Here is a 25,026-nt window from a genome sequence, read left to right as displayed (position 1 = left end):
TTAGGCGTGTATATACAGTGCTGTGCACAAGTTTTAGGCAGGGGCGGCAAAAAAATGCTGCAAAGTCAGAAGCTTTCACAAATACAAGTATTAATAGTCTAATTTTTATCAATACAAATGAAAAGGAACAAAAAATAAATCAAAATCAGATCAATATTCGGTGACCGTCCTTTGCCTTCATCAGTCCGGGATTTTGTAGTCAGGCGTATGAGTAACCAATTGTGCCAAAGAGGTAATAACGATCATCATTTTCATATTGACATTGTAACTCTGTTATTAACTGAAAGAGTTTAAAACTGGGTGAGGATCAGACAAAGTCTGCTACAATGGTGAGGTTGTGGAAGACGGTTTCCTGTCAAATCCCTTTTAAAAAAAATTTGTGTCATTTTTAGCTGCCTATTTTGCTTAAAAAAAAGGCTGCATCCTGATGCTACACCGACCTACTGGCGATGCGCCTTTACTCTATAGGGGAGCTCCAAATTTCTGCCGGGTTCGCACATGTAGCGACATTTTATGTAAGGAGCCGGGGGCAGTCATTTCTGTTTTTCTTTTCTTCATGCTCCTCTCCGTTCCTGAATTATGGCCTCTTCTTGTATGCATATCTATTTTTTTTTTTCTTTTAGCCAAATGGGCATGGGCCTCATCTCTTCTCTGTAGGTGCCTTGGTTAGGTTGACGCCCACTTGGCAAAAAAATAAATAAATTACATACAAGGAAGATGAGGCCATAACTCAGTAACGGAGAGGCTCAGGAAGAAAAGAAAAACATCGCGGGATTCAGGAGAACAGCGGCATTTATATCAGGTAAGCAAAATGACATATTTATGGCAAGTGAAAGGTCTTTTTTAAGGTCTGCAGTAAGATCCAAATCCATTAAATACAAAGCAGTTTGATTTCTGGAGTTTTTTTCTTGAAATCACTGGATATTCTGGTTGTTTTTCCTGTAGGATTCTCTATAGGACAGGTTCATTTTTGTCTTTACTCAACTTTTGGATGAATTTTTATAAAAAAATCACTGATTTTCCTCCGATCTATGATAAGATCAGAAAAGAGCAGAGGGCTGCGAGGAAGCTGCAGCCCTCGTAGCTCCCGCTCTCCTGTCACTTTATATATAAATGCCGCCTTTCTTGCTTGATTGCATTGAGTATTCGCTGAAGGAGAAACTCCTTTCACTTCCTCTTTGTGGTTTGCATTGTCCTTGAAAACCTCTTTTTTTTTTTTTTTTTTAAAGCTTTTTCCTTCCCTGTTTGAAGCTGCAGAACTTAGACAACCATTGTGTGTCGTACCGCAGGATTAGATAGAGGCCAAAGTACAGAATGACAGTCCTAAAAAAGGCCGGGGTCGGGCTAGAGTTAAATTTTTTTATGTTTTCATAAGCTATGTTTTCAATAGATTTTTCAACTGTTTAAAGTTTTTTTTATTTTCTCCCCACCTTGTAAAGGTACGTGCTTTTTCAAGTGGATTCTGTTCTGAAAACCCCCTGATGAAGCTCTGAGTGCTCGAAACGATGAACATAAGTTTTTCTATTCAAAGAGAATAATCTATTCACACGTTTTAGTTTTCTAACCGGTTTCCAAAGACGCCAAGTGGTTAAAAGGAGTAAACGGAACGTTCTTCTATCAACTTCAGCTTTGAAGATGAGCTACGCTTTATAATAGTAGTCGATAGTAAGAATTAAAAGATGCCCAAGTGTTTTTTTTGACCATTTTGCTAGTATTTTTCACTTGATAAAACAATTGTGGTTTTAACATCGTTGAATGGAGTTAAAAAAAAGAACGTTCAGAAAACAAGATTTAAAAAAGATGGCGCTCAAACGATGGAAAAATGCTAAAGAAAAAAACGCTCACTGTCAAAAATGTTGAAAAAGTGCCCAGTAAATGCCAACAAAAATACTAAAAAAGCTCAAGGGAAAAAATGCAGGCGCTTCCTCATCCTTCTTCCTCCTGAAAGCTCTTTCAGATACGTCCGGCCTGAAACAGACGACGTCCGGAGGGTTTGTGGACAGGTTGCTTTTTTGAGCCAATCAAAGGCTACAAGTTTTCTCATGGAGAAGGCTTCAAAAAAATGCCCCGTTTTTTGGGGAGTTTTTTGAAGAGCTTTTTGTTTCTTGAAGTGTTTCTGCAGAGATTTCGTTATTTTTTTTCCAGCCTTCTGATTGTACATGGAACATTTTTCATTAGGACAAGCTTCCAAGAAGCAACACGCACTTTTCTTTTCTTTCCACTGGAGTTTTTGAAAATTTTCTTAAGGAAAAAAAATAAAAAGCTCAAAAAACTCCTCGTATGATCAACGATGTGGATTTGCCATAAAAATGAATTTTATCAAGCAAATATAGTATCTGCTCAAAAAAAATCTTGAAAAAAAGTTAAGGTGAACATATTAAAGAGGTTTTTTTAGAACTTTTTGGAGCGGATCCTTTAATTTTTAACAGGAATGTCCCATATTTGCTGATGGAAATCTGGACCACAGAGTAAACATCTGCTTGGGTGCAGATTGCACAAATCTAGGTGTCCGCCTTCAAGTCCTTCCTCCTCCAGACAAAAGAAAACAGACTTTCCCAAAGGAGTCCAAGGTGCTATCTTTTCATCGAGCAATTTGTTTTCAGGTCCAGAAGCTACAGAATAGTAAATGAACCAAGAGACAGCACGGATCTCTCATGTTGATTTTGTTTATAAAGCAGATCTATTTTATAGCTCCTAAAATAATAGGTATCTATAAAAAAGGAGGACAAACATTTATAGGATCTCTCGTTTCCAATCATAAGTCTGGGTAGATATGACAGCGGTCAGCTGACAAATGAGCAAACGCTCAACTGTCCACTAATCGCTTCTTCGATGCGGCTGTCTGCAGCATCTCGCCCCATGTAAACAAAGAATGTGCTGCCGACTATATGCAACTGAACGGGAACCAAATCATTGTAGTAAGTAAAACGCTTCAGAGAAAAAAAACCTCTGCAAAAACACCACCAAAAAAGCGGCGTTTCCTGAAGTGGCTTCCACTAGAGAACTCATCACTCCTCAAAGAAAACTCCAAATGCCCGTACCCTAAATGATGGAAGGATTTGATTTCCCAGCCTTTATTACTGACACGGACGATACCCTGAATTATGGAAGGATTGATTTCCCAGCCTTTATTACTGACACAGACGATACCCTGAACGATGGAAGGATTTGATTTCCCAGCCTTTATTACTGACACGGATGATACCCTGAATTATGGAAGGATTGATTTCCCAGCCTTTACTACTGATACGAACGATACCCTGAACGATGGAAGGATTTGATTTCCCAGCCTTTATTACTGACACAGACGATACCCTGAACGATGGAAGGATTTGATTTCCCAGCCTTTATTACTGACACAGACGATACCCTGAACGATGGAAGGATTTGATTTCCCAGCCTTTATTACTGACACAGACGATACCCTGAACGATGGAAGGATTTGATTTCCTAGCCTTTATTACTGACACAGACGATACCCTGAACGATGGAAGGATTTGATTTCCCAGCCTTTATTACTGACATGGACGATACCCTGAACGATGGAAGGATTTGATTTCCCAGCCTTTATTACTGACATGGACGATACCCTGAACGATGGAAGGATTTGATTTCCCAGCCTTTATTACTGACACAGACGATACCCTGAACGATGGAAGGATTTGATTTCCCAGCCTTTATTACTGACATAGACGATACCCTGAACGATGGAAGGATTTGATTTCCCAGCCTTTATTACTGACATGGACGATACCCTGAATAATGCAAGGATTTGATTTTCCAGCCTTTATTACTGACATGGATGATGCCCTGAATGATGGAAGGATTTTATTTCTCAGCCTTTATTACTGACATGGACGATACCCTGAACGATGGAAGGTTTGATTTTCCAGCCTTTATTACTGACATAGACGATACCCTGAACGATGGAAGGATTGGATTTTCCAGCCTTTATTACTGAAACAGATGATACCCTGAATAATGCAAGGATTTGATTTTCCAGCCTTTATTACTGACATGGACGAGCGCAGCAACGGGCAGCAGCTGCATCTAAATAAGTGTATGATTACGTAGTGATCCAAAAAATATATTCTTTGTGCATCATTACTTTCCAGCCCTAATTAGTAATATCACGGGAAACCACTACGTACAGAGCGAAAACAAGTGACAGGTGCAGGGCGGACACTTTCACCGAAGACAATGGCTGGTTCAGCTGGAGGAGCAGATTACAGAAATACAGTCATACTCCTCTGACTTGAAGTGCGTGACCTCCCGAATGTGGCGCTGCGTACTTTGCTGCAGTGCACTGGTACGTGTGTGTTTGCCTGATGGTTTAGACTGGTGTAACGCACGCCACCAGACCGTGGCTTTTTTTGCAGCAGCGGGTTGCGGCACCTTGCAGACAGTGCAATGCCCTTTACAAGAGGTCAGCCGCTACTGCGATCTGCAGGGAGGGTTGCGCTCGCGCTCGCGATCCGTCCTTCGCTCAGCACTTCCAGACAGATACGTTTTAGCAGGTGCAAATACCCCAGCAGGGTCTATTTATACAGAGTCGCCTCCGAGCATAGCAAGTCACAAGCCTTAATCTTCTGTCTGCCGTGGAGCGAGAGCCCGCAGGTCACCCTCCGACCGACAAATGCAGCTTGTTTACTAAGGAGGACGATGCCGAGAGGAAAAAATAATCTCATGGCTCCCGAAGACTTCGAGTCCTTTTACAGGGGCGGATCAAGTGCTCCATACAACGGCGATAAAGAAGTCAATCTTGGGTCGCTTACTTGCATTTTTGGGTTTCTTATGAATGATCATTTCTACAAAACCCTTTTGTCAGCAGCACATCCGGCGTTGACACATGGGAATGTGCTGCCGAATAACAGAGTATTTTTATGTTTGCCTAATCGATGCGATCAACTACAAATGACTTGATCGTTGGTCAGGTTCACACTGGGTAAAGATCCGATGCTGCAGTTTATAGTACCAGAAAAGTGAATGAGAGTTCTAAAACCTTTCCGATTAGAACCTTCAAAGCATTCCCAAATGAATGAGTGTCTTAAAGGCAACATTTTTCCAGCCACCAGTGTTTTTTGGTGCAGAAAAATGTACGTGTGCAAGATACCTTTAAGCCGGACATACACATTAGACGACAGTCACTAAACAACGCTCCAGAGTAACTAGCTGTAATCCTCCTGGTAATAAATAGGATATCCTCCTGATCCTCGTAATAAATAATACATGCTACTGGTAGTAAATAGGATATCCTCCTGGTAATAAATAGTATATCCGCCTTGTAATAAGTAGGATATCCCCCTGATAATAAATAGGATATCCTCCTGGTAATAAATAAAGTATTCTCCTAGTAATAACTAGGATATCCCCCTGATAATAAATAGGATATCCTCCTGGTAATATTTAGGTTATCCTTCTGGTAATAAGTAGGATATCCCCCTGATAATAAATAGGTTATCCTTCTGGTAATATTTAGGTTATCCTTCTGGTAATAAGTAGGATATCCCCCTGGTAATAAATAGCATATCCCCCTGGTAATAAATATAGATATCCTCCTGGTAATAAGTAGGATATCCCCCTGATAATAAATAGGATCTCGTCCTGGTAATAAATATGGTATTCTCCTGGTAATAAATAGGATATGCCCTTGGTAATAAATGTGATATCCTCCTGATCCTGGTAATAAATAATATATCCTCCTGGTAATAAATGGGATATCCCTCCTGGTAAAAAAATGGGATATCCCCCTGGTAATAAATAGGATATCCTCCTGGTAATAAATAGGATATCCCACTGGTAATAAATAGGATATCCTCCTGGTAATACATAGGTTATCCTCCTGGTAATAAATAGGATATCATCCTGGTAATAAATAATATATCCTCCTGGTAATAAGTAGGATATCCCCCTGGTAATAAATAGGATATCCCCCTGGTAATAAATAGGATATCCTCCTGGCAATAAGTAGGATATCCCCCTGATAATAAATATGATATCCTCCTGGTAATACATAGGATATCCTCCTGGTAATAAATAGGGTATCTTCCTGGTAATAAATAATATATCCTCCTGGTAATAAATAGGATATCCCCCTGATAATAAATAGGATATCCTCCTGGTAATAAATATGGTATTCTCCCGGTAATAAATGTGATATCCTCCTGATCCTGGTAATAAATAATATATCCTCCTGGTAATAAATGGGATATCCTCCTGGTAATAAATAGGATATCCCCCTGGTAATAAATAGGATATCCTCCTGGTAATAAATAGGATATCCCCCTGGTAATAAATAGGATATCCTCCTGGTAATAAATAGGATATCCCCCTGGTAATAAATAGGATATCCTCCTGGTAATAAATAGGATAGCCTCCTGGTAATAAATAGGATATCCTCCTGGTAATAAATAGGATATCCTCCTGGTAATAAATAGGATATCCTCCTGGTAATAAATAATATATCCTCCTGGTAATAAATGGGATATCCTCCTGGTAATAAATAGGATATCCCCCTGGTAATAAATAGGATATCCTCCTGGTAATAAATAGGATATCCCCCTGGTAATAAATAGGATATCCTCCTGGTAATAAATAGGATATCCTCCTGGTAATATATAGGATATCCTCCTGGTAATAAATAGGATAGCCTCCTGGTAATAAGATATCCTCCTGGTAATAAATAGGATAGACGAAGCTACACGCGAAACGCGCGTCCGGGTCACCGCCAGCAACCGCAGGTAATCACATTCATTACTCCCTCTCATGCTGCATTTACCAACTTGGGCTGACTTTCATCTAGATCCCCTAATGTATTAATAGAAACCACTTGGTTTATACTTTTAACATAGGGGAACTTGAGCCTCATTTACCCTAAGCCACCTAAATAAGCATTCTATCTTGCATACTGCATATTACTCTCTAGAGATATAATTTTTTGGGGCTCAGCGCATGTTATGGTGAATATTCTTTACTAAATGTAATCTTCTTACCTATGCAATGTTTGGCGGTTCTTGTATAATTTTCCCCCATTTTCTATTTTTTAGTAAGCGTATTTAAATGTAACTGTTTTTAGAATATTCCAATAAAATTTGTTAAATTTTTAATGACTAATTGCTTCTACTCTTTTTGATGTATTCTTGGTAATAAATAGGATATCCTCCTGTTAATAAATAATATATCCTCCTGGTAATAAATAGGATAGCCTCCTGGTAATTTGATATCCCCCTGGTAATAAATAGGATATCCTCCTGGTAATATATAGGATATCCTCCTGGTAATAAATAGGATATCCTCCTGGTAATAAATAGGATAGCCTCCTGGTAATAAGATATCCTCCTGGTAATAAATAAGATATCCTCCTGGTAATAAATAGGATATCCTCCTGATAATAAATAGGATATCCTCCTGGTAATAAATAGGATATCCCCCTGATAATAAATAGGATATCCCCCTGGTAATAAATAGGATATCCTCCTGGTAATAAATAGGATATCCCCCTGATAATAAATAGGATATCCCCCTAGTAATAAATAGGATATCCTCCTGGTAATAAATAGGATATCCCCCTGGTAATAAATATCCTCCTGGTAATAAATAGGATATCCTCCTGGTAATAAATAGGATATCCTCCTGGTAATAAATAGGATATCCCCCTGGTAATAAATAGGATATCCTCCTGGTAATAAATAGGATATTCTCCTTGTAATAAATAGGATATCCTCCTAGTAATAAATAGGATATCCTCCTAGTAATAAATAATATATCCTCCTGGTAGTAAATAAGATATCCTCCTGGTAATATATAATATATCCTCCTGGTAATAAATAGGGTATCCTCCTGGTAATAAATAGGGTATCTTCCTGGTAATAAATAATATATCCTCCTGGCAATAAATAGGATATCCTCCTGGTAATAAATGTAATATCCCCCTGGTAATAAATAGGATATCCTCCTGGTAATAATTGTGATATCCTCCTGGTAATAAATAATATATCCTCCTGGTAATAAATAATATATCCTCCTGGTAATAAATAGGATATCCCCCTGGTAATAAATAGGATATCCCCCTGGTAATAAATATCCTCCTGGTAATAAATAGGATATCCCCTTGGTAATAAATAGGATATCCTCCTGGTAATAAATAGGATATCCTCCTGGTAATATATAGGATATCCTCCTGGTAATAAATGTGATATCCTCCTGGTAATAAATAGGATATCCTCCTGGTAATAAATAATATATCCTCCTGGTAATAAATAGGATATCCTCCTGGTAATAAATAGGATATCCCCCTGGTAATAAATAGGATATCCCCCTGGTAATAAATATCCTCCTGGTAATAAATAGGACATCCCCCTGGTAATAAATAGGATATCCTCCTGGTAATAAATAGGATATCCCCCTGGTAATAAATATCCTCCTGGTAATAAATATGATATCCCCCTGGTAATAAATAGGATATCCTCCTGGTAATTAATGTGATATCCTCCTAGTAATAAATGTGATATCCTCCCTGTAATGAATAATATATCCTCCTGATAATAAATAGGATATCCCCCTGGTAATAAATAGGATATCCTCCTGGTAATGAATGTGATATCCTCCTTGTAATAAATAGGATATCCTCCTAGTAATAAATAGGATATCCTCCTGGTAAATCACTAAATTGATTGTAGCAATGATGATATAATCTTACAGAAGCCGCCTTTTTGCTCCTTTACACTTATGAGGTGTTATTACAGCGTCAGATCCCACCGGTGACAGTAATCATACGTGTGTCCTTACATCATAAACACCTGACCATCGTGTAGTAAGAAGCCATTCACTAGCAGCGAGTAGCCGCCAACAACACTGCGCAGCTATGTGTTGCCATGGCAATCCTACCCGTTCAGTATAACCGGTGAGCGAGGGCTGGTGTATTCCTCTCTGGGAATGGAGATGAATGATGACGAATCACTGGCAGTTCACTGGCAGGGAAATAGGTGATTTCAGGATAAGCAAAGACTGGGAGGGGAGCAGATAAAAATAATGCATCAGTCTACGCCGAGCAAAAATGTGGTATTGTCAGCGGATCGTCTCATTGTGTGTATATGCAGGTGCTTCTCACAAAATTAGAATATCTTCAAAAAGTTAATTTATTTAAGTTCTTCAATTCAAAAAGTGAAACTCATATATCATATAGAGTCATTACAGAGTGATCTATTTCCAGTGTTTATTTCTGTTAATGTTGATGATTATGGCTTACAGCCAATGAAAACCCAAAAGTCATTATCTAAGTAAATTAGAATACTTTATAACACCAGCTTGAAAATTATTTTAAAATCTGAAATGTTGGCCTACTGAAATGTATGATCAGTAAATGCACTCAGTACTTGGTCACGGCTCCTTTTGCATCAATTAGTGCATCAATGCGGCGTGGCATGGAGGCGATCAGCCTGTGGCGCTGCTGAGGGGTTAATGGAAGCCCAGGTTGCTTTGATAGCAGCCTTCAGCTCGTCTGCATTGTTGGGTCTGGTGTCTCATCTTCTTCTTGACAATACTCCATAGATTCTCTATGGGGTTAAGGTCAGGCCAGTTTGCTGCCAATCAAGTACAGATTTTGCACTTTCTGGGCCTCATATAGGTTAGTATACTTTTTTTATACTTTGTTGGTCTCATATAGTTTGGTATACTATTTTGTACTCTGTGGGCCTCATATAGGTTGGTATACCTTTTATGCACTCTGTGGGCCTCCTATAGGCTGGTATAATTGTTTTGCACTCTGTGGGCCTCATATAGGTTGGTATACCTTTTTTGCACTCTGTGGGCCTCATATAGGTTGGTATACCTTTTTTGCACTCTGGGGGCCTCATATAGGTTGGTATACCTTTTTTGTACCCTGTGGGCCTCTTATAAATTGTCCTCTATATATATAAAAATGAGTGTATGTGTGTGTGTATCGACGATGATGTCATAATGGTTGCCATGGCGACAATGATATCATAAAGGTTGCCATGGCGAAGATGATGTCACAATGGTTGCCATGGCGTCAGTGATGTCATAATAGGTTGTAATGGTGATGGGTATGTCATAATAGGTTGCCATGGAGACAATGTCAGAGTGGTTGCCATGGCGAAGATGATGTCATAAAGGGGATATGGACACGGAACCATGGTATGGAGGATGCGTGATGGGTATATGGGCACGGGACTATGGGATGGAGGATATGCATGATGGGAATATGGGCACGGGACTATGTGATGGAGGATATGTATGATGGGAATTTGGGCACGGGACTATGGGATGGAGGATATGTGTGATATGTATATGGGCACGGACTATAGGATGGAGGTTATGTATGATGGGTATATGGGCACGGGACTATTGGATGGAGGATATGTATGATGGGTATATGGGCACGGGACTATGGGATGGAGGATATGTATGATGGGTATATGGGCATGGGACTATGGGATGGAGGTTATGTATGATGGGTATATGGGCACAGGACTATGGGATGGAGGATATGTATGATGGGTATATGGGCACGGGACTGTGGGATGGAGGATATGTATGATGGGTATATGGGCACGGGACTGTGGGATGGAGGATATGTATGATGGGTATGGGCACGGGACTATGGGATGGAGGATATGTATGATGGGTATATGGGCACGGGACTGTGGTATGGAGGTTATGTATGATGGGTATATGGGCACGGGACTATGGGATGGAGGTTATGTATGATGGGTATATGGGCACGGACTATGGGATGGAGGTTATGTATGATGGGAATATGGGCACAGGACTATGGGATGGAGGTTATGTATGATGGGTATATGGGCACAGGACTATGGGATGGAGGTTATGTATGATGGGTATATGAGCACGGGACTGTGGGATGGAGGTTATGTATGATGGGTATATGGGCACGGGACTATGGGATGGAGGTTGTGTATGATGGGTATATGGGCACGGGACTATGGGATGGAGGTTGTGTATGATGGGTATATGGGCACGGGACTATGGGATGGAGGTTGTGTATGATGGGTGTATGGGCACGGGACTATGGGATGGAGGATGTGTATGATATGTATATGGGCACGGACTATGGGATGGAGGATGTGTATGATATGTATATGGGCATGGACTATGAGATGGAGGTTATGTATGATGGGTATATGGGCACGGGACTATGGGATGGAGGTTATGTATGATGGGTATATGGGCACGGGACTATGGGATGGAGGTTATGTATGATGGGTATATGGGCACGGGACTATGGGATGGAGGTTATGTATGATGGGTATATGGGCACGGGACTATGGGATGGAGGTTATGTATGATGGGTATATGGGCACGGGACTATGGGATGGAGGTTGTGTATGATGGGTATATGGGCACGGGACTATGGGATGGAGGTTGTGTATGATGGGTATATGGGCACGGGACTATGGGATGGAGGTTGTGTATGATGGGTATATGGGCACGGGACTATGGGATGGAGGATGTGTATGATATGTATATGGGCACGGACTATGGGATGGAGGATGTGTATGATATGTATATGGGCACGGACTATGAGATGGAGGTTATGTATGATGGGTATATGGGCATGGGACTATGAAATGGAGGTTATGTATGATGGGTATATGGGCACGGGACTATGGGATGGAGGTTATGTATGATGGGTATATGAGCACGGGACTGTGGGATGGAGGTTATGTATGATGGGTTTATGGGCACGGGACTATGGGATGGAGGATGTGTATGATATGTATATGGGCACGGACTATGGGATGGAGGATGTGTATGATATGTATATGGGCACGGACTATGAGATGGAGGTTATGTATGATGGGTATATGGGCACGGGACTATGGGATGGAGGTTATGTATGATGGGTATATGGGCACGGGACTATGGGATGGAGGATGTGTATGATATGTATATGGGCACGGGACTGGGATGGAGGATGTGTATGATATGTATATGGGCACGGACTATGGGATGGAGGATGTGTATGATATGTATATGGGCACGGACTATGAGATGGAGGTTATGTATGATGGGTATATGGGCACGGGACTATGAGATGGAGGTTATGTATGATGGGTATATGGGCATGGGACTATGAAATGGAGGTTATGTATGATGGGTATATGGGCACGGGACTATGGGATGGAGATTATGTATGATGGGTATATGGGCACGGGACTATGAGATGGAGGATAATCATAATTTTTTATAACTAACCACAGTTAGTTACTATGCCTGGGCAACGCTGGGCTCTTCAGCTAGTACTTATATAAGAAATTTCCACAGACTATGAAGGGCTATTGTAAAAAAAAGTTAGCTGCACAGAATTTTTTTTAACTTTGTAACCAATGACAAAGTATACATTGTATGTCATATGTCAGACCCTGTCCCTTGGACATGTATGTTGGTAAATATTCAGGATATATACCTCTAAGGCTTCTTTCACACTAGCGTCGGGCTCGGCCCGTCGCCGTGCGTCGGGCCGAGGTCCCCGACGCTAGCGTTGTCCCCGCCGCACAACGGGGGCAGCGGATGCATTTTTCCTGCGCATCCGCTGCCCCATTGTGAGGTGCGGGGAAGTGCGTGGAGGTGGGGGCGGAGTTCCGGCCGCGCATGCGCGTTCGGAAAAAGCTGACCGTCGGGAGCAAAAAACGTTACATGTAACGTTTTTTGCTCCTGATGGTCCGCAACAGCACGGCACAACCGTCGCAGGACGGTTGCGACGTGTGTCATTGCGTCGCAAATGCGTCGCTAATGTTAGTCAATGCTGAAAAAACGCATCCTGCAAGCACTTTTGCAGGATGTGTTTTTTCGGCAAAACGACGCATTTGCGACGTAATGCAGTTAACGCTAGTGTGAAATTAGCCTAAGGCTTCTTTCACACTTGCGTCGTCTGCTGTGCGTCGTTGTCCAGTAAAATGACGTATCGACGGACGTTATGAAAATAGTGAAAAACGTGTGTGACGCATCCAGTGTAAAAACTGATGCGTCGTTTGTGTTGTTGCCACAATTTCAATGGAGACATTTCAGGGAATCAAATGTCGAGAGAGAGAGAGAGAGAGACACACGGATGGCCATCCCTCGCTAATACAAGTCTATGGGAAAATGCAGGATCCTGAAAATTTTTTTCAAGGATCCTGCATTCTCAAAAATCAACGGATTGTGACGGAAGCTGAAAAAACGCAAGTGTGAAAGTAGCAGGCTCTAACGAAAGCAGTGTGTACAGAGCCCTATGCCTTATATCCAGCGGTGAGACGTAATCTGGATCTTCTGGTCTCCTAGGGCAAATCATATCCAAGCCCAGCTAGAATGACAAGGGCACTCCATTACTTTTTGATTGGCCATACTTGTAATAAAATTGTGTCATTACTCCAACATGTGCAGGAACTCGTCAGTACCGCGACAAGCAAGCGATCTCGACATTTTTGCGATAAGTAAGCAAACTCATGATTTCCACAACATGTGAGTCATTACTGCTATATTGTAGCGATCTTGTCTGTACATCGACATACGAGCAATATTGTCGTTACTGTGACATGTGAGCAATTTAGTCATTATTACAACTTTTGAGAAATCTCTTTATTACGTGAGTTAGAAGTAAGTAAGCTTTGCACTGTCGGAATATATAGTCCACCTTCCTCATGTGGTCTGGGGCTTGGCTCCACTGTTGATCCACAGGAGCTAGTATTCGTAATCCAAAAATGTGTGGCTCATCCAGAGTTAAAAAATTATAAATGCTTTATTGAATCCATAATAAAAAAAAGTCCCACGAAAAATCACGTCATTTTTAATTCACGATGGGTCGTGTGTTTTTGGATGACAATCCCTTCATTACCGTGACGTGTGTGCGATCCCTTCATTACCGTGACGTGCGTGTGATCCCTTCATTACCGTGACGTGCGTGTGATCCCTTCATTACCGTGACGTGCGAGCGATCCCTTCATTACCGTGTCATTTGAGCAATCCCTCCATTACCATGACGTGCGAGCGATCCCTCCATTACCGTGACGTGTGTGCGATCCCTCCATTACTGTGACGTGTGAGCGATCCCTTCATTACCGTGACGTGCGATCCCTTCATTACCGTGACGTGCGTGCGATCCCTTCATTACCGTGATGTGCGAGCGATCCCTCCATTACCGTGACGTGCGAGCGATCCCTTCATTACCGTGCCGTGCGAGCGATTCCTTCATTACCGTGACGTGCGTGCGATCCCTTCATTACCGTGATGTGCGAGCGATCCCTTCATTACCGTGACGTGCGAGCGATCCCTCCATTACTGTGATGTGCGAGCGATCCCTTCATTACCGTGATGTGCGAGCGATCTCTTCATTACCGTGACGTGCGAGTGATCTCTTCATTACCGTGATGTGCGAGTGATCCCTTCATTACCGTGACGTGCGAGTGATCCCTTCATTACCGTGACGTGCGAGCGATCCCTTCTTTACCGTGACGTGCGAGCGATCCCTTCTTTACCGTGATGTGCGTGCGATCCCTTCATTACCGTGACGTGCAAGCGATCCGTCCATTACCGTGACGTGCGAGCGATCCCTTCATTACCGTGATGTGCGAGCGATCTCTTCATTACCGTGACGTGCGAGTGATCCCTTCATTACCGTGACGTGCGTGCGATCCCTTCATTACCGTGATGTGCGAGCGATCTCTTCATTACCGTGACGTGCGAGTGATCCCTTCATTACCGTGACGTGCGATCCCTTCATTATCGTGATGTGCGTGCGATCCCTTCATTACCGTGACGTGCGATCCCTTCATTATCGTGATGTACGTGCGATCCCTTCATTACCGTGACGTGCGAGCGATCCCTTCATTACTGTGACGTGCGTGCGATCCCTCCATTACCGTGACGTGCGTGCGATCCCTTCATTACCGTGACGTGCGAGCGATCCCTTCATTACCGTGACGTGCGTGCGATCCCTTCATTACCGTGACGTGCGTGCGATCCCTCCATTACCGTGACGTGTGAGCGATCCCTTCATTACCATGTGAGCAATCCCTTCATTACCGTGACGTGCGTGCGATCCCTTCATTACCGTGACGTGCGTGCGATCCCTCCATTACCGTGACGTGTGAGCGATCCCTTCATTACCGTGACGTGCGTGCGATCCCTCCATTACCGTGACGTGTGAGCAATCCCTTCATTACCGTGACGTACGAGCGATCCCTCCATCACCATGACGTGTGAGCGATCCCTTCATTACCGTGACGTGCGTGCGATCCCTTCATTACCGTGACGTGCGTGCGATCCCTCCATTACCGTGACGTGTGAGCGATCCCTTCATTACCGTGACGTGCGTGCGATCCCTTCATTACCGTGAAGTGCGTGCGATCCCTCCATTACCGTGACGTGTGAGCGATCCCTTCATTACCGTGACGTGCGTGCGATCCCTCCATTACCGTGACGTGTGAGCAATCCCTTCATTACCGTGACGTACGAGCGATCCCTCCATTACCATGACGTGTGAGCGATCCCTTCATTACCGTGACGTGCGTGCGATCCCTTCATTACCGTGACGTGCGTGCGATCCCTCCATTACCGTGACGTGTGAGCGATCCCTTCATTACAATGATGTGTGAGCAATCCCTTCATTACCGTGACGTACGAGTGATCCCTCCATTACAGTGACGTGTGAGCGATCCCTTCATTACCGTGACGTGCGTGCGATCCCTCCATTACCGTGACGTGCGAGCAATCCCTTCATTACCGTGATGTGTGAGCGATCCCTTCATTACCGTGACGTGTGAGCGATCCCTCCATTACCGTGACGTGTGAGCAATCCCTTCATTACCGTGACGTACGAGCGATCCCTCCATCACCATGACGTGTGAGCGATCCCTTCATTACCGTGACGTGCGTGCGATCCCTTCATTACCGTGACGTGCGTGCGATCCCTCCATTACCGTGACGTGTGAGCGATCCCTTCATTACCGTGACGTGCGTGCGATCCCTTCATTACCGTGACGTGCGTGCGATCCCTCCATTACCGTGACGTGTGAGCGATCCCTTCATTACCGTGACGTGCGTGCGATCCCTCCATTACCGTGACGTGTGAGCGATCCCTTCATTACCGTGACGTACGAGCGATCCCTCCATTACCGTGACGTGTGAGCGATCCCTTCATTACCGTGACGTGCGTGCGATCCCTCCATTACCGTGACGTGCGAGCGATCCCTTCATTACCGTGATGTGTGAGCGATCCCTTCATTACCGTGACGTGTGAGCGATCCCTCCATTACCGTGACGTGTGAGCAATCCCTTCATTACCGTGACGTACGAGCGATCCCTCCATCACCATGACGTGTGAGCGATCCCTTCATTACCGTGACGTGCGTGCGATCCCTTCATTACCGTGACGTGCGTGCGATCCCTCCATTACCGTGACGTGTGAGCGATCCCTTCATTACCGTGACGTGCGTGCGATCCCTTCATTACCGTGACGTGCGTGCGATCCCTCCATTACCGTGACGTGTGAGCGATCCCTTCATTACCGTGACGTGCGTGCGATCCCTCCATTACCGTGACGTGTGAGCGATCCCTTCATTACCGTGACGTACGAGCGATCCCTCCATTACCGTGACGTGTGAGCGATCCCTTCATTACCGTGACGTGCGTGCGATCCCTTCATTACCGTGACGTGTGAGCGATCCCTTCATTACCGTGACGTGCGTGCGATCCCTCCATTACCGTGACGTGCGTGCGATCCCTCCATTACCGTGACGTGTGAGCAATCCCTTCATTACCGTGACGTGTGAGCGATCCCTTCATTACCGTGACGTGTGAGCGATCCCTTCATTACCGTGACGTGCGTGCGATCCCTCCATTACCGTGACGTGCGAGCGATCCCTTCATTACCGTGACGTGTGAGCGATCCCTTCATTACCGTGACGTGCGAGCAATCCCTTCATTACCGTGACGTGCGAGCGATCCCTTCATTACCGTGACGTGCGTGCGATCCCTCCATTACCGTGACGTGCGAGCAATCCCTTCATTACCGTGACGTACGAGCGATCCCTCCATTACCATGACGTGTGTGCGATCCCTCCATTACCGTGACGTGTGAGCGATCCCTTCATTACCATGACGTGTGAGCGATCCCTTCATTACCATGATGTGCGTGCGATCTCAACACCATCGGAAATTTTACAATCAACACAAGTTGCCAACTATTGTCCTTGAAGGTGAAGGTTGCAGGATAACAAGCCATGGTGTCAGTGCAGCTCCATAATATCACAGTGACCCTCTGAGCCCAACTGGACTGGTGTAATAGTGACTGCGGCCTCTCCCAGGGGTCTGACAGCCCTAGGACATCAAATCTCATCAAGATCAAGTCTGATGTCTGTGGGCACCTAGCAATGCCGAAATTCTGCCTCCATGATTAATAATGAGGCCTTCATTTGAGTAGTGAGATAACGCCGTCTCCATCATGCAATTAGCTTGTTAAGTCGCTGCACTTTCACACTGATTTTTACATGGGGGCATCTGGTTCCCCCCTGGGGCAGGGCTATAACCTTCTGCTATTGCTACTCCCCCGGCCCCGCAGCCGTGTTTTTCCTCATCTTCTATTACACTGCATTGCTGCTGACAATCCCACACAGGCGTTTTTTTATTCCTATGTTTATATAGCTGCAGTCTCTCAAGGACGCAATGGGGAGGGAGAGGAGGAGGAGGAGAGGTGTCCCCGCTTGCCCTGGTTCTCCGCCAGACTCTTTAATGAAGAGGAGGCGATTAAAGCCAGAGCAGACTGGGTAGGACTCGATACAGACTGGCAGGCAAGATCTACCCATCATTATTCCAAATTTCCCGTGTCATTGATGGTAGACGCTCGTCTCGACAGAGGAAAAAAACAAATTGTCATAGAATGAAAAAATAAAAACAAACAAAAAAAAAACATTATTCTGTGCTAATTATTAGAGGGAAGTCACAGCCGTTGTGTTACTAACACCGCATACAACCGATATAACCTCCGGGGAAATTCATTGTGAGGATGATTTACGTATACCCCTGAAAGCAGCAGCCGGATATATACCCTGGTGATGGATGCAAGCAATGCATTTGTACAAGGATGGGATGAGCTGCCAGGTCCATCACTGACATTCATGATCATTGTTTCTCTATATGGTAAATCGGCCGGAAACATTTATGATTATTATTATTTTTTTGTTATCTTGTGTACTGGAGTGCAAATGCAGACTCATAATATTGCTTTAGTGCTTACTAATCAGAAGACACACCAGGGATGCCACAGGTAGTTAGAAATTTAGGTCCGGTGGCCACTGACTACCGACGTGGCCATTGGAGCAGAGCCCTGTGAACCTTCTACTACCTGTGACATCCCTAGCACCTCTTCGGACTAGTAGGCCACAGGTGCAATGCATGAATGACGTTGAGGGGGCCTAGTAAACCGAAAACACGCCAATGATGCCACAAGTAGGACATTCTGGTTCAGTGGCAACGGGCCACCAACCTAATCAATCACTGGACGAGAGCCCTGTGAACCTCCTTCTACCTGTGACATCCTTAGCGCCTCTTCTGATTAGTAAGCCACCGGTGCAATGCATGCATGACGTTGAGGGACCCTATTAATCAGAAAACATGCCCGGGATACAAGAGGTAGTAGGAAATTCTGGTTCAGTGGCAACAGGCCTCCAACCTGGCCACTATACAAGAGCCCTGTGAACCTCCTACTACTGGTGACATCCCTAGCACCTCTTCTGATAAGTAAGCCACCGGTGCAATGCATGCATGACATTGAGGGACCCTACTAATCAGAAAACACGCCGGGGATACAAAAGGTAGCAGGAAATTCTGGTTCAGTGGCCACGGGCCACCAACCTTGCCACTGGACGAGAGCCCTGTGAACCTCCTACTACTGGTGACATCCCTAGCGCCTCTTCTGATCAGTAAGCCACCAATGCAATGCATGTATGACATTGAGGGGGCCTACTAATCAGAAAACACTACGTGGATGCCACTTGTAAGAGGGAGTTCTGGTCTGGTGTCCAGGCAGTACCAACGTGGCCACTGGTCCATGGATCTGTGAAATGTTTTGCACAACTGTAGTCCACACATGTTGGATTTGCAAATTCCATCACTTAATACGAAGTGATGGACGGTGGAGATCGAAGGCTAACATTGGATTTTTGGCATAAATTAATCCGCACAAGGATTAAAGGCATCGTTCAATACTATATTGGTCCTAAAAAAAACAAACAGATGCCTTCCCGACCACCACTGTTGAAGCACAGCCCTGGCGATGTCTCCAGTTTCTTAAATCCCTAAATCTACTTCCTGTCTTACACCTTCTTCAGGTCGTGGTCCCATAACTCGTAATGACCCACCAACAAATGATGCTCTGAAGAGTCCTGTCATCAGGCAGAGGCGCTCAGCCTCCACGACAGCGCATGCGCAGAGCGTTTGTGGCCTCATGGGCCCTGATTTATCAAGAATGAGGTTTTGCACGTCAGACTTGATGAACGGTGCGCCGGAGTAAGAGGCACCAAATTCAATAAGAGGCATGCCCTTTTAATTAAGGTGGCACGTGTCAGCTGCTATGTGCCAATGTATGCCAAAAATGTATGTGCCAAAAATGTGTTCTGGTACCCCCTCTCCAAGGAAATTTTTGTTCTAATTTATGCTATTTTTGTGGCTTCAGTTTTGATTAACTTGTCTACCACGCCACCTCCGGCTACGTTGGTGAAGCTGGCTCGCACCGGCATAAAGACTCCAAAAGCTTCTACATTTTTGTGCCAAAAAAAAATTGCGATATTTTGAGCAGTTTTATAACAGATGAATGCAGGGAGGCCACAGACTTTCTACTGAGTTTGCAGTGTGCTTTCTTCTCATGCTCACGCTGGAGATAAACACTTCTCTACATTTTAGAGCACTCTTTTGAGTGATCGTGGGATTCTCAGGACTGCATTGCTGAACATCTGTGTGAAAGGAGCAGTATTGAGCATGTGCGACCACTCCTGTACACAAAGAATGGAGAGGTACTGAACATGGGTGACCACTCCTATACACAGAGAATGAAGCAGTAGTGAGCATGTGCGACCACTCCTGTATACAGAATGGAGAAGTAGTAAGCATGTGCGACCACTCCTATACACAGCGAATGGAGCGGTAGTGAGCAAGTGCGACCACTCCTTTACAGAGCAAATGTAGTGGTACTGAGCATGTGCAACCACTTCTATACACAGAAAATGGAGTGTTAGTGAGCTTGTGTGACCACTCTTAAACACAGAGAATGGAGGGGTAGCGAGCATGTTAAACCACTCCTATAGACAGCAAATATAGAAGTAGTGAGCATGTGCAACCACTCTTATTCACAGCTAATGGAACGGTACTGAGCATGTGTGACCACTCCTATAGACAGCGAATGGAGCGGTACTGAGCATGTGTGACCACTCCTATAGACAGCGAATAGAGCGGTAATGAGCATGTGTGACCACTCCTATAGACAGCGTATGGAGCTGTAATGAGCATGTGTGACCACTCTTATACACATCAAATAAAGCGGTAGTACGTGCGACCACTCGTATAGACAGCATGTGTGAACACTGTGTATAGGAGTGGTAGTACATGCTCGCTACTGCTTGATGCAATGTATATAGGAGTGGTCCCACATGCTCGGTACCACTCCATTCGCTGTGTATAGGAGTGGTCGCACATGCTTGGTACCACTCCATTTGCTGTGTATAGGAGTGGTCTCATGCTCAGTACCACTCCATTCTTTATGTATAGGAGTGGTCTCACATGCTCAGTACCGCTCCATTCGCTGTGTATAGTTGTCGCACATGCTTGGTACCTCCCCATTTGCCGTATATAGGAGTGGTTGCACATGCTCAGTACAGCTCCATTTGCCGTGTATAGGAGTGGTCGCATATGCTCAGTACTGCTCCATTCTTTATAGGAGTGGTCGCTCGTGTTCAGTACCGCTCAATTCTTTATGTATAGGAGTGGTCGCACATGCTCAGTACTGCTGGATTCTCTGTGTATAGGAGCTGTTGCACATGCTCAGTACCGCTCCATTCTCTGTGTATGGAAGTGGTTGCACATGCTCAGTGCCGCTCCGTTCTCTGTATAGGAGTGTTCACACATGCTCAGTGCCACTACATTCTCTGTGTATAGGAGTGGTCGCACATGCTCAGTACCGCTTGATTCTCTGTGTATAGGAGCTGTTGCACATGCTCAGTACCGCTCCATTCTCTGTGTATGGAAGTGGTCGCACATGCTCAATGCTGCTCCGTTCTCTGTGTATAGGAGTGTTCGCACATGCTCAGTGCCACTACATTCTCTGTGAATAGGAGTGGTCGCACATGCTCAGTACCGCTTGATTCTTTGTGTATAGGAGCTGTTGCACATGCTCAGTACCGCTCCATTCTCTGTGTATGGAAGTGGTCGCACATGCTCAGTGCTGCTCCGTTCTCTGTGTATAGGAGTGTTCGCACATGCTCAGTGCCACTACATTCTCTGTGTATAGGAGTGTTTGCACATGCTCAGTACCGCTCCAATCACACAGACGGTCAACAATGCAGTATAGGTGCTATCACCGCTTACACACGTTATTTCTGGATAATGCCCTGTGATCACTGGACAGGACTTATGTGACTGCTATATCTATATGGGCAGCACGGTGGAGCAGTGGTTAGCACAGCAGCCTTGCAGCGCTGGAGTCCTGGGTTCTAATCCCACCTTGCACAACATCTGCAAAGAGTTTGTATGTTCTCTCCGTGTTTGCGTGGGTTTCCTCCGGGTACTCTGGTCTCCTCCCACATTCCAAAGACATACTGATAGGGAATTTAGATTGTGAGCCCCAACGGGGACAGTGATGATAATGTGTGCATAATGTAAAGTGCTGTGGAATATGTTAGCGCTATATAAAAATAAAGATTATTATTATTATAGCTACTTGTACACAAGTGTCAGCATTTTTTGGGGAGAGGTGGAAAATAGAGACGAGAAATTGGCATGATAATATTCAGCGGAGATCGGCCGTAATGAATCGGCCACGTCTGAGACGTCCACCCGCCACAAAGCCCTCGTTCTTTAGATAGATCCGGATACTTCAGTTTTCAGAGAACTTTATAAGTACGTCTGAATTAACAGAGTAAAGTGTCAGCTCCTCGCCCCGAGCGAATGGTGTCACCATTGAGGAATGTCTGCCCCTCGCGTACACTGGGCCCCAGGGATTCATCCTTATTATGCCTCTGTCCTGGAGGGGAGCCAGGAAAGATGTGCCGGGGATGAGGCCCGGAGACAAGATTAGGAGCTAGAAAACGACTAGTGGAGGGAACGACCGTGGTGCAGCCGTGCTACAAGCCAGATACAAGGGAAGCGGTACGGGCAGTATCTGCTGCATATACCGGAGTGTTGGCAGGAAAAACGCCTGGAAAAAGTGGCATTAAAGGCAATGTGTCACCCATGAAAGATATACTAGCGATAAGCAAGCGGTTGCATTAAATCGATATGCAGGATCCGATCCATCGGGCTCATCAGTGATTGATGTCCGCTGGCCGGGAGCCCCAAGAGCCACCTCTTCTTCTGATTAGCCCATGGGATTGATCACCAATATCAAATTCCTGGACAACCCACGTGCCGCAAACTAAACATTCACATTGATGGGTCTATGGCCCATTCGGGGAGTCGGACCTGAAGCCATTAATGGCCTGTTGTAAAGAATAGCGCCTTTCAAGGGACTGTCCGACACCGCTCATTTTCACCTGCACCAGGTATGTACAGATGCGACACCATCCCTGCAATCTTGCCTTGCGCTGGCGTGTACTCCGGAGGACAGAGAATGAACTTCAATCCAGTATTGCGGCCAGCATGCAGCCAGCGGGTAAGGAAAGGGTGAATCAAACACCCGAAAACCCCGCCCATATGACCCAAAACTGGTCCCGCCAAATTCAGGTGACAGGTTCCCTTTAAGAAAAAAGCAATTAAAGTCAATCTCGTACAACTCATCCCATGAGATATTTATTTCTGCCCCTTGTACAGAATAATAATAAAAAAAAAAAATCACCCATTATTTCCTATTGAAACAAGTATTTGGGAAAACATCTCTGGGGACGGCCAATTAATTTCCAATCCCATTAAACTCTATGGATGGGATTAATTGCCCAGAACTGATGGGAGGAGATTACACTGTAACGCAGGGCAGCTGTGGATGAACATTACGCTCGGCCGTGATTACAAATCCCTCATTGGAAACAATTAGTGACAAATTGTTGTTCAGTGTCATGAGATTCATGAAAATCGCACTACAAGCCAGCTCTGATAAATGGGACTTTAGTTCTTAAAAAAAAACAAAAAAAACTTAAATTAATATTTATTTCCCATCTTCATAAATGGATGTTGTCGGATAGAGCTTGTATAAACAATCACTTTTGCAATTTACTGCTTGTTAAAATGTTGGGCCGTTCTTGAGATATTAACACTTTTCTTATATTCACAGCTTGTTGTCTTGGAGACCGACCACCTCTGCAAGACAGAAGATCATGCTCCGTGATTACAAGCTCTTTTTTATTGAGCTTACAAGCACTTGTTTTGAAGCCGTCCGGGATCGCTGGAGCGTGCTGCGACCTCTTAGTTCCCAAGAGCTTCTGCGCTGTACTTACAACTAGACAACAGTGGTGGTCGGTCTCTTAGGCAACAAGGTGTAAACAAAAGAAAAGCATTAATATCTCAAGAACGGATGCAAATTTTAATAAACAGTAAATTGCAAAAGTGCTTGTTTGCACAAGCTCCATCCAACAGTATCCCTTCTGTGAAGGTGGGAATAATCCTTTAAAGCAGCCAATCGGAATCCAGCTGCTCAAACATAATAATAATTAAACTTTATATCACCTATAAACTGGAGAAATGTGTGATTGATGATGGTTCAATCCATTGGGTCAGGGGTCCCACAGTCTCCTGTGTGAAAGGAGCGTTAGTGAGCATGTGCGACCATCGCTCTACTCACTGCCTATCCCAATGGTGGTCGCACATGCTCACTAACGCTCCTTTCAGACAGCGGATTATTAGTGATCGGTGGGATTCTCAACAGGCGGCTATGTAGTTGATGGCCATGCCACGTTTGCCAGAGTAGGAGCATTTTCCTTTCAGTCCTTATAGACCACATTACAGGAAACTCAAATACAGTCCTTGTCCTGCACAAAGTGAAACATAAAGAAAAACAGTCCATACAATGGTGTGGGAGATCACAAGTTTGGGACCCTCTTTTACGAAAGTTTCCACTAAGTGTAGAAGCCAGTATTGCTGTTAAGATTTCACAGTTTTGGCTAATAGAAGGGGGCGCATCAAATGGGGGTCCCTTTTATGAGCACGCCGTCTGTAGACTTAAACCCACCATTGTTACGGGACGTGACCCAATTTAAGGGATAGAGAAAATAGGTTTCCAATGGGAGCAAATGCATCGACCCACGGGGAAAGCCGAAGCAGAACTGGCTGACACATACATTTCCATCTCCTTGATTAATTTCACCCCCCGTCTATGGACGCGGGATTATTTCCATACCTGACAGCTCAGCGATTGTGCCAACCAGCAATCACCCGATGCGCCGACTCCCCGGCAGCTGGTATTAGGTGCAAACACGGGCAATCTGCGTATGCTCCATGCAAATCATGAGCCCCGGGGGACATCACTTACCTCCAGAGGGTAAAAATGCATGAAGGTTCCCAGACTCGGAGCTGACGGAAGAAGGCACAGAGTCACCGGCGGCGGCAGCTGGACGTGTCCCTGGGAATCCCTGCCGAGGCGGACATGTGCGCCGGAGACAGAACAATGAGAAGCGGAGAGTGCGGCGCAGTGATTGACTGCAGCGGAGTCACCTTGACAAGTCTCCGAAGGGCTCTGCTGCATGTCCCCTCCTGAGACTACGCTGGGAAGGATGGAGACGTCCTCCGCTCGTCCCTCGTGTGAGGTTGTTTTCATGCACTGACGACGTGCGATGTCTCAGCCCCGGCGACACCGCGCAGGGAATCCCACAG

The 25,026-nt window shown here is 44.8% G+C and overlaps 1 long non-coding RNA gene across 3 annotated transcripts in view; it reads left to right on the top strand.

Moving 5' to 3' along the window:
* LOC143785557 (uncharacterized) overlaps positions 1-25,026 on the top strand; it is a 202,310-nt gene that overhangs the window by 10,808 nt on the left and 166,476 nt on the right. The window contains exon 3 of one of the 3 annotated variants that reach the window (XR_013218014.1): positions 1,440-1,823. The exons of the other annotated variants lie outside the window; for them this stretch is intronic. This is a non-coding gene — a long non-coding RNA (uncharacterized LOC143785557). Of the gene's footprint in view, positions 1-1,439; positions 1,824-25,026 lie in introns of those variants that run through there. 3 annotated transcript variants of the gene reach the window in all.

The sequence above is a fragment of the Ranitomeya variabilis genome, chromosome 7 (genome assembly GCF_051348905.1).
Source record: "Ranitomeya variabilis isolate aRanVar5 chromosome 7, aRanVar5.hap1, whole genome shotgun sequence".
In the NCBI taxonomy this organism is placed as follows: Eukaryota; Metazoa; Chordata; class Amphibia; order Anura; family Dendrobatidae; genus Ranitomeya; species Ranitomeya variabilis.
This window is presented reverse-complemented; position numbering and strand designations above follow the sequence as displayed.